The sequence below is a fragment of the Echiichthys vipera genome (genome assembly GCF_963691815.1).
Source record: "Echiichthys vipera genome assembly, chromosome: 7".
In the NCBI taxonomy this organism is placed as follows: domain Eukaryota; kingdom Metazoa; phylum Chordata; class Actinopteri; order Perciformes; family Trachinidae; genus Echiichthys; species Echiichthys vipera.
In genome coordinates this window covers 926,332-932,542 of record NC_139832.1, presented here as the reverse complement: position 1 = coordinate 932,542, position 6,211 = coordinate 926,332, and positions in this window count along the sequence as shown.

The following is a 6,211-nucleotide window of genomic DNA, read 5'->3' as shown; positions in this document are numbered from 1 at the left end:
ACACATGTGGAATAAAGAGACAGAGAGGACGACGTCTGAGCGTCATCCCTGTATTAATATTTACCGGATTCTCAGGGAATAAAGACACACACACACACACACACACACACACACACACACAGACACACACACACACACACAGACACACACACACACACACACACACACACACGCACACACACACACACACACACACACACACACACACACACACACACACACACACACACACACACACACACACACACACACACAGCCGTGTCAGCAGATTGTTCGCGGCTGCAGGAAAAATACATGTTTTCTTTTCACGCGCTAAAGAATTCAGAGATTTTTCGTCTGTTTCTCTTCGATAAAATATTCAAACTGTTGAAAAGAAAAATATTTATTCACTTCACTTCTGTCTGCAGATTTCTCCTAAACTCACCCAGCGTGAAGTTTCAGAGTGACATCTCATCTTCAACCTCTGATCCCCAAACTTCCCTTTCCCGGGCCACATTAACCAGCTCTAACTGGGGGATCCTGAGGCGTTCCCAGGCCAGTGTGGAGATCTAATCTCTCCACCTGGTCCTGGGTCTTCCCCGAGGCCTCCTCCCAGCTGGACGTGCCTGGAACACCTCCCTAGGGAGGCGCCCAGGGTTCATCCTTACCAGATGATCCTGAACCACCTCAACTGGCTCCTTTCAACGCAAAGGAGCAGCGGCTCTACTCCGAGTTCCTCACGGATGCTGAACTTCTCCCCCTCTCTCTAAGGGAGACTCCAGACCCCCTCCTGAGGAAACACATTTCACACGCTTGGGCCTGGACCTGGTTCTTTGGGTCCTGACCTGGACCTGGTTCTTTGGGTCCTGACCTGGACCTGGTTCTTTGGGTCCTGACCTGGACCTGGTTCTTTGGGTCCTGACCCAGCTTTCAGGACCACAGGTGAGGGTAGGAACCAGGACTGAGGGTAGATCCAGAGCTTTACCTTCCTCAGCTCTCTGTTCATCACAACGGTGCGGTAGAGCGACTGCAGCTCCGCCCCCGCTGCTCCGATTCTCCGGCCAAACTCACGCTCCATCGTCCCCTCACTCGTGAACATGATCCCGAGGTCCTTGAACTCCTTCACTTGGGGTCAGGACTCATTCCAGACCCGGAGTAACAATCCACCATAGTGATATCTGATGAACACGTCGTCCCTGCAGCACTTTCGTTCACCTGGAGCCTCTGTCCTGCATGTTTTAGGTTTCTCTCTGCTCCAACACGCCTGAATCTAATAATACGCTCTTTATCAAGCAGCTGAAGCTCGTCACAGGTTTGAAAACATGCAGGACGGCGGCTCCAGGAGCAGGACTGTGCAGCCCCGACTTGGAGCGTCTCAAAGTGTGGGCACTTTACATCGACAGGTGAGCTGTGGACGCGTCATAATCCACGTTAAATGGGTTTTTTGGCGTTTTTTTAAGCCTTTATTATGAAGGACAGACAGGAAATGGGGTGAGAGAGAGAGAGGGGGAGATGTGCAGCCAAGGGACGCAGGTTGGAATCGAACCTGCAGCTTCCAACCGCTGTGCCAGCGTCCGCCCCGATGAAGTGTTTTTAAATGAGCAGCTCCGACAGACGCAGAACTTTAAAGTTATTCTGCAGGTTTTTGCCTCCACAGCCTCGTTTACTCAACATTTATTCATAAAAACATGCAGAGAATTGATTTCTGTGGAAACCTTTGACTCTAATAATAATATATTATTTATTTATTGATTTGGTTTATGAGCGTCTGTCAGGTCACTCAAGGTCACTTCACAGCCGTGAAACCAGAATTCAGGTGTAAAAACACAAGAAAATGGAAATAAAACCAGAAATTAAACATAAAAACACAAGAAAATGGAAATAAAACATGAATTCAAGCATAAAAACAGAAGAAAATGGAAATAAAACCAGAATTCAGGCATTAAAAAACACAAGAAAATGGAAATAAAACCAGAATTAAACATAAAAACACAAGAAAATGGAAATAAAAACACAAGAAAATGGAAATAAAACCAGAATTTAAACATAAAAACACAAGAAAATGGAAATAAAACCAGAACTCAGGCATTAAAAACACAAGAAAATGGAAATAAAACCAGAATTAAACATAAAAACACAAGAAAATGGAAATAAAAACACAAGAAAATGGAAATAAAACCAGCATTTAAACATAAAAACACAAGAAAATGGAAAAAAAAACACAAGAAAATGGAAATAAAAGCAGAATTTTGAGCCTGGTTTTATCAAACGTTCACGTTTCTGTTCTGGAAACGATGAAAATCAGCTCATATTTCGTGTTTTAACGCCTCATTTGCATATTTAAATGATTTCTGTTTGTTTTGAAAACAGAAATTAAAGAAGAGAAGAGAATTGGACGACGTTACCTTTTTATTTAACGGTTTTATTTGCGTGTTTCTGCAGCTCACAGCGAGGAAACGGGTTTTAACGGTTTTAACTGCTGAATAATGAACGAGCGGTTAAAGAAGCATCACCATGGCGATGATCTGGAGACGCTGTCACGGCGTCCTCCAGCGTCTGTGTGTCCGTGTCGTGCATCTACGTCAGGCTAAGCAGGAAGTGGGATCCCTTTGGCGAGGAGTGGCTGGCATGAGACCCGCCTACTTCCTGGTTCGGCCGGTGATTTGATTGGTGTGGCGTCTGGCGATCTCCTCCAACCACCGACCCGCCTACTTCCTGGTTCTGCAGTGATTTGATTGGTGCGGCGTCTGGCGATCTCCTCCGACCACCTACCCGCCTACTTCCTGGTTCTGCCGGCGATTTGATTGGTGCGGCGTCTGGCGATCTCCTCCGACCACCTACCCGCCTACTTCCTGGTTCTGCCGGCGATTTGATTGGTGCAGCGTCTGGCGATCGCCTCCAACCACCGACCCGCCTACTTCCTGGTTCTGCCGGTGATTTGATTGGTGCGGCGTCCGGCGATCTCCTCCGACCACCGACCACCTTCAGACAGACCACCAGATCGTCCCTCTGCTTAAATACTTGCCCTGGCTGTGATTTTGGCCTTTTGTCTTTGACCAACAGGCCTGTGTGTGTGTGTGTGTGTGTGTGTGTGTGTGTTGTGTGTGTGTGTGTGTGTGTGTGTGTGTGTGTGTGTGTGTGTGTGTGTGTGTGTGTGTGTGTGTGTGTGTGTGTGTGTGTGCCAGCTCGTAACATATTAATAACACCCATTATCTTCCCCGGCGCAGCCTTCAGACTCGTTGCCCTGTCGTGTCCCTCTGCTGTCGCCGGGTCGTCTCGGTTGAAGGTTAATGTCCGTGAGCGGTCGTTAAGGGTCCTCGCTGACGGAGCTGCGACCCACGGACGCCGCCCGCAGCACTTAAGCGCCGCAGCACTTAAGCGCCGCGGCCACTTGACACTGACAGCTGGAGTCCCGACCGCGGACGCTAATGTGTTTCTCTGTCGGAGCGTTTTATCGTCTCCTCCCTGCAGCGTCCAGAGTCACAGTTAAAGGATGGAGACCCAGCGGACCCGAGCGCACAGCGGACGCCAAAACATCCAAACATCCAAACATCCAAACATCCAAACATCCAAACAAACTGCTGGAGTCCTTCCTCCTCTTAGTTTATAACATTAAAGTGTTATTAAGTGTCAGAACTCATCATGTCAGACAGAAACACTGCAGCCAAAGATAAACGCGGGGGGAGCGTTGAATAAAAGTGTCAGGATCCAGGTCCTGTCAGTCCCTCCTCTCTCCCCTGTGTGTTGGTCTGTCCAGGTCCTGTAGGTGTGTCCCCCCCCTCGTCATTCGTTTCCTCGTCCTGTTCCCTGATCGTCCGTTGTTTCCTCGTCCTGTTCCCTGATCGTCCGTCGTTTCCTCGTCCTGTTCCCTGATCGTCCGTCGTCTCCTCGTCCTGATTCCTGATCGTCCGTCGTTTCCTCGTCCTGTTCCCTGATCGTCCGTCGTCTCCTCGTCCTGTTCCCTGATCGTCCGTCGTTTCCTCGTCCTGTTCCCTGATCGTCCGTCGTCTCCTCGTCCTGATTCCTGATCGTCCGTCGTTTCCTCGTCCTGTTCCCTGATCGTCCGTCGTTTCCTCGTCCTGTTCCCTGATCGTCCGTCGTTTCCTCGTCCTGTTCCCTGATCGTCCGTCGTTTCCTCGTTCCTGTTTCCTCGTCCTGTTCCCTGATCGTCCGTCGTTTCCTCGTCCTGTTCCCTGATGGTCCGTCATTTCCTCGTCCTGTTTCCTAATCGTCCGTCGTTTCCTCGTCCTGTTCCCTGATCGTCCGTCGTTTCCTCGTCCTGTTCCCTGATCGTCCTTCGTTTCCTCGTTCCTGTTCCCTGATCGTCCGTCGTTTCCTCGTCCTGTTTCCTCGTCCTGTTTCCTCATCCTGTTCCCTGATCGTCCTTCGTTTCCTCGTTCCTGTTCCCTGATCGTCCGTCGTTTCCTCGTCCTGTTTCCTCGTCCTGTTTCCTCGTCCTGTTCCCTGATCGTCCGTCGTTTCCTCGTTCCTGTTCCCTGATCGTCCGCTGTTTCCTTGTTCCTCTTTCCTCGTCCTGTTCCCTGATCGTCCGTCGTTTCCTCGTCCTGTTTCCTCGTCCTGTTTCCTCGTCCTGTTCCCTGATCGTCCTTCGTTTCCTCGTCCTGTTCCCTGATCGTCCGTCGTTTCCTCGTTCCTGTTCCCTGATCGTCCGCTGTTTCCTTGTTCCTCTTTCCTCGTCCTGTTCCCTGATCGTCCGTCGTTTCCTCGTCCTGTTCCCTGATCGTCCGTCGTCTCCTCGTCCTGTTCCCTGATCGTCCGTCGTCTCCTCGTCCTGTTCCCTGATCGTCCATCGTTTCCTCGTCCTGTTCCCTGATCGTCCGTCGTCTCCTCGTCCTGTTTTCCCTCGTCCCTCTAGTCTTAGTATTCCTGGTTCCCTGTAGTGTTTCTGACAGCTGTGATTGGTCGGGCCGGTGTGTGGACGTCCCGTCGATGATGTGACTCCACGGTGGTCGGGGCCAAACATGGAGGGCTGCGACAAAACGGCGTTTATCCAGATATGAAATGAAATTTACGGGGACAGAAGATTTTACGTCATGTGTTAAAAGTACATCACAGTTCTACTTTAGACGTTCAGATGAACCTGAAACATCATGAATCCCACGCAGACATCACCGTTATGTCTCATCCCACCCTGGATCAGGTCTCAGGGGCAGCAGCTCCAGCCTCTGATCCTGGATCAGGTCTCAGGGGGCAGCAGCTCCAGCCTCTGGTCCTGGATCAGGTCTCAGGGGGCAGCAGCTCCAGCCTCTGGTCCTGGATCAGGTCTCAGGGGCAGCAGCTCCAGCCTCTGATCCGGGGTCAGGTCTTGAGGACAGCAGCTTTAGCAGGAGACCCCAAACTTCCCTTTCCCGGGCCACATTAACCAGCTCTAACTGGGGGATCCTGAGGCGTTCCCAGGCCAGTGTGGAGATCTAATCTCTCCACCTGGTCCTGGGTCTTCCCCGAGGCCTCCTCCCAGCTGGACGTGCCTGGAACACCTCCCTAGGGAGGCACCCAGGGTTCATCCAGACCAGATGATCCTGAACCACCTCAACTGGCTCCTTTCAACACAAAGGAGCAGCGGCTCTACTCCGAGTTCCTCACGGATGCTGAACCCCCCCCCCCCCCCCCCCCCCCCCCCCTCCTGAGGAAACACATCACGGTTGTGTGTTTGTCCGTAATCACAACACTGAGAGGCTGAGAATGAGGCGCACAGAGAGAGATTTCAGCTGTTGTCTGAGGGCAGATTGTTATTGATTCCCACTCCTCACCAGCGTTTACAGCCTCCGCAAACTCCCACCGCACAAAGGACGAAGCGCGCGCTGCGTCTTTAAGCACCTCAGCACAGCAGAAGCTGAACTGGAGCCTTTGTCTCCTCTGTGTCTGTGTGTAATGAGTTTCTGCTCATCAGTAAAAACCTGCGCTCACGTCCAGAGGAGCCGCTGAGGCCTGAGGACGTGCGGTGACCTTTGAACCCATCCCCTCTTTACACGCGTACGCTCACGTGACTTTATTGTTTTATCACTTTGATCCGAGTCGTCTCATAAAGACGCCGCGTCACGTTTGACCCAGAGAGAAGAGAACAGACTCATTACATGAGCAAACACAGGCGGGCGCCATTAAAGCGTGGGCGCCGCTCATGAACCTGACACACACGGTTTTTACTGTGGAAACCACTGGACCCAGAGACCGGGGGTTCAAGTCCTGCAAGAGACAAACCACCTTTATCTGA